Source organism: Cupressus sempervirens, chromosome 5, assembly GCF_028749045.1.
Source record: "Cupressus sempervirens isolate cs-2001-9-10 chromosome 5, ASM2874904v1, whole genome shotgun sequence".
Classification (NCBI taxonomy): Eukaryota; Viridiplantae; Streptophyta; class Pinopsida; order Cupressales; family Cupressaceae; genus Cupressus; species Cupressus sempervirens.
This window is the reverse complement of record NC_143122.1, coordinates 759,921,094-759,925,427: the sequence shown is the minus strand read 5'-3', so window position 1 is coordinate 759,925,427 and position 4,334 is coordinate 759,921,094. Positions and strand designations below refer to the sequence as shown.

Genomic DNA, 4,334 nt, shown 5'->3' with positions numbered 1-4,334 from the left:
ATCACACAATATGACCTAGATGTTAAATATTAAAAATTGATAGACAATTTTCTCCAAAACTTGTAATATATAAACAAATTGATTCTTTTAAACTTATAAAATATGATATAAAATGAATCATCACATCTTTAAAATAATTTAGTCTTGATTTAACAAATAAGAATGATTTTACAAAGAAAGTATTATCATCTTATTTGCAAAGGAAAAAATGTACTAGAAAAATAAAAATAATTAGTTTAAATCATAATGTTGAAGGAAACATTAATTTATTTTTTATTTTTGGATCAAATTTTCACATAATTGTAATATAATAGTATTTAAGCATCAATTAATATCATCTAAAAAATTATTATTTAAATCACATTTTGATTATAATTATTTAACAAACATAAAATGAATGAATTTAGGGAAAACCTAAATCATATTATAGACTCAAAATTAATAAAAGAAAATATTAAAAGAGTAATTTAGTAAACACTTTACTATTTTAGATAATAGCAATAAAATAATATAAAAGGAAAACAACTATATGAATCATGAACATAATATTGTAAAATGATAAACTTTGAATATTTTAGATATTCTTAAATCAGATATAATTAGATATGATAGGAATATTAATTTGATTAAGAAATCAATTAACTAAATATAATCTTGACAAAAATGAAATACAATATCCAATCAATTCTATTTTGCTTTCTTCATTTTACAAAAAAATAAAAATTTAAAGGTAAAATGGTATATTTATATAATAAAAACTAGTTCAGAAAAACTCCCGGAAAAAAGAACTAGTGAAGAAAAACTCCGATCATGGCTAAATACAAAATGGATGGAAAAATGAAGCATCCAGAAAAAATGAAAATGTACCATTCCAAAACAAAATCTCACATATGAGCCATGACATCAATCCTCTAAAAGAGCACAACCAACCAATATAAAAACCCCAACAATTTGTTAAAACTCAGCTCATGAAATCAAACATTTTATTTTATGGATTAAACTTTAGGATTCTAACACCCATAGCTCCCCTTTAAGAAAATCAGGTATCGCCACCTACTATAAAATATATGCAACTTTAATCAAACTCCTACATTTTAAAATACATTCCCTAACGTTATCATACGACATAGTCACTGCTATCACTATCAATCTCAATTCGCTCTTCTTGATTTTCCATGTCAACAGAAGTCAACATTTGTGGAGTTTGAGGTTCCATCTGCCCTTCCAACAGTCGCACAACTTGGTCCATGCTTGGCCTCATCTCCTCCTCCCTTTCTATGCATAACAACCCTACTACGCCCACTCTTCTCACCTCTTCAATATCCGCCTCTGCCGTAATACTTTCATCCACTATATTAATCGTTTTGCCCTGATAAATTTGAGTTGCAGCCCACGCAGGGAAATAATACTGACTTGAATCTCGCACGTTCAAATCAAGACTCCTTCGGCCAGCAATAATTTCTAAGAGCGTGATACCAAAACTGTAAACATCAACTTTTGGAGTGATGGGAACACCGGAGATCCACTCTGGAGCCATATACCCTCTCGTTCCTCTCGTTGTGGTCAATACTTTGCTGAAATCTCTACCCACAAGCTTCGACAACCCAAAATCTGCTAACTTGGGTAAAAAATTAGCATCGAGAAGAATGTTCTCGGGCTTTATATCGCCATGAATGATGCGGTCTCTGCATTCCTCATGGAGATAAACTAAACCTCGTGCAGTGCCTAAAGCGATCTGGAACCGAGTCTTCCAGTCCAGTACCTTTGTTTTACTTTTGGAATTGGTAGTAAACAATAGGGAATTCAGAGAACCATTTGGCATGTAATCATAAACCAGTAACCGTTTCGACCCTTGTGCACAAAACCCTCTGAGTCTGATCAAATTCCCATGTTGTTTGTTACCAAGAGAACTGATTTCCGCTCTGAATTGCTTATCATGTTGCTTTGATCCTTCCAGTTTCTTGACGGCCACAAGCGTACCATCTGTTAGAGATCCTTTATACACAGAACCGAACCCTCCACTTCCCAATTTAGACTTAAAATTCTTTGTTGCAGCCTTCAACTCTTTGTAACTGAACATTCTCGGACAAGTGTCAATGGAATCGTCAGGAATCTCCATTGGTGGTCGATATCTTTTCCACATTAAAAGTGAAAAGATAGTACTCAAAGCAAGAGCAAGAAAGAGACCACTCGCAATAATGATGATTTTCAGTTTGGAGGAGGGCGGTGGTTTATGAAACTTTGCACGTGTAGAGCTAGCTACACGAATGAAGACATGATTAGGTCCACTGTCTGATGGAGAATCCTGCATGTTTTGCAAATCCGCGGACCAGATTTGGCACGGACCAGAAGGAGAAGTGAAAACAAACGCAGTGCACGAGCAGTTGAGGAGGCATGCTTTCTTGCAATCTTCCTTAACTGTTGCAGGGTATGACCAAGCTGAATCTTCTGCCAACGTTCCACAAGAGTCAACAAATTCGTCAGTGCTACAATTTAACGGGCTCTGCCGAACACAGCCACTTGACCACCAGTCTTGTGAGTCCCAGGCTCGAGTGTCTGCCGGGGTGAAACCTTCCACGCAGCTGCAGAAGCCACGATTGTTGGAGTTGCATCTTCCATAGGCGCCACAAAGACCATAGACGTCGCACGGATCCCCCGGGCGACTCCCCACCAGAGTTGGTTTAATGTCATCAAATAAAAAAAATGGTTGCACTGTTCCAGACTTTAATTGGACAAAGAATAAGGCCACGTTCAGCATTGTGTAACTGAAATACAAACCGGAGCCAGGACGTCTCTCAAGAGTCAGATTGTACAACCCTCCGTTTATCTGTTGAAGAGCCTCAGGTAACAGTTTTCCGTTATAAATTCCACTCTTCCAATAATGGACAGAATTGTTCCATGTTAGCAGGAATTGTGCAGCTCCAGATGGATCAAGATGCGCGGAAAAAAGCCCAGGGGCGGGATCCATGGAGTTCTTCCAACCGATTAGCTTTTGCTGCCCACCGAGCCACATGCCGGGCAACCAGGTATCTACAGGATAGTCGAAACTCTGCCAAACAATCTCAGATTTATTATCATTTCTCATCATTACAAAATTACCAGAATCTAATAGCGCAGCGCGCGAGGGCTTGTTCGATACGTTTACGGACCAAAGAGACATGCCCTCTGCATCAAACAGTCCCAGATTACCTTCTCTAGACAGCTTCAAAACGCCAGGCTTGTTTCTCGCTGGATTCTCCCTATTAGCCACCCAAACGATGGTCTTCTCTGATAATTTGGCATACCAGATGCCAACATACCAGTTATTGCTTCCATTTGGGCTGAAAAATCCCAACTGGAACGTAACATTCATTGATATTATTGTCTGATTTCCGATAAGTGAGTCGCCCAAGGAAAGGGAGTCTCCCCTGTGAGTACCTGTAGATGAAGATGACCCATCACAGTAGCAAATTATTAGTACAGCAAGAGCCGAGACCATATAAACCAGTAGACCATTTTTGCCCATTTCCGAATGCTACGCTTTTCTGCGTCTCTCTTCTCCTCTTAATCTTTCAGTGTTGAGCTCAAAGTCTGTTTTCTTAAAGACTTCGAAGAAGAAACTGCGTCGAAAAGGTTCAATGGCCACACCGGCAATTTTGATTGTAGTTTGAAGTTTCCGCGTTCGGAATTAGCCGTGGAAGACATAAATGATATAATTATTAAAAGAAGATAAGAATAACGATTTATAAAATATGGGTCAATGAATTTGACTGGAAAACTACACACTTAAGTCTCCATAATAATAACAATAACTGCTTCTTTAAAAAAATTAGTAGTATTGTGTAATGCTCAGTCAAATCAGTTATATATATTATTAACTTTTTGGTGGTCCCGTTCTTCCTTTTAATTCATTAATTTTGTCCTTTCAATATGCAAATTCATAAATTTTAAATTTCTTAGAAATTAATGATCTTCAATGGTGTAAGATAAAGTTTGAGTCAAGAGAAATGTAAGATAAAGACAATATCTAAATACATTATTTGTTAGAATTTTACACATTTCAAGGGAAAATAAATTATTTATTAGACTTATAGATTTCAAGGAGTAAGAAATTATTTTAAATGTGTTGATAATTCAATACATATGACATAATTAATAAAATATGAAGAAGATAAGTATGAATATTATTTTATTATTAGAATAAATTAATAGTGTAAATTATTTTGAAGTCAACATATCTAATTGATCAACTTGTAATTAAGAAATTTCTTAGAAATTATCATGTTGTAAGACAGAGAGTTGATTGAAAAGAAAGACAAGAAGAAGACAATAAGAAAAAAAAAAATTATTTATTT

At 35.5% G+C, this 4,334-nt stretch overlaps 1 pseudogene; it reads right to left on the bottom strand.

The window, feature by feature from the left end:
* Window positions 1–1,117: 1,117 nt before the first annotated feature.
* LOC149558122 (G-type lectin S-receptor-like serine/threonine-protein kinase At2g19130 pseudogene) lies at window positions 1,118–3,505 on the bottom strand (annotated as a pseudogene).
* Between the last annotated feature and the right edge of the window lie 829 nt (window positions 3,506–4,334).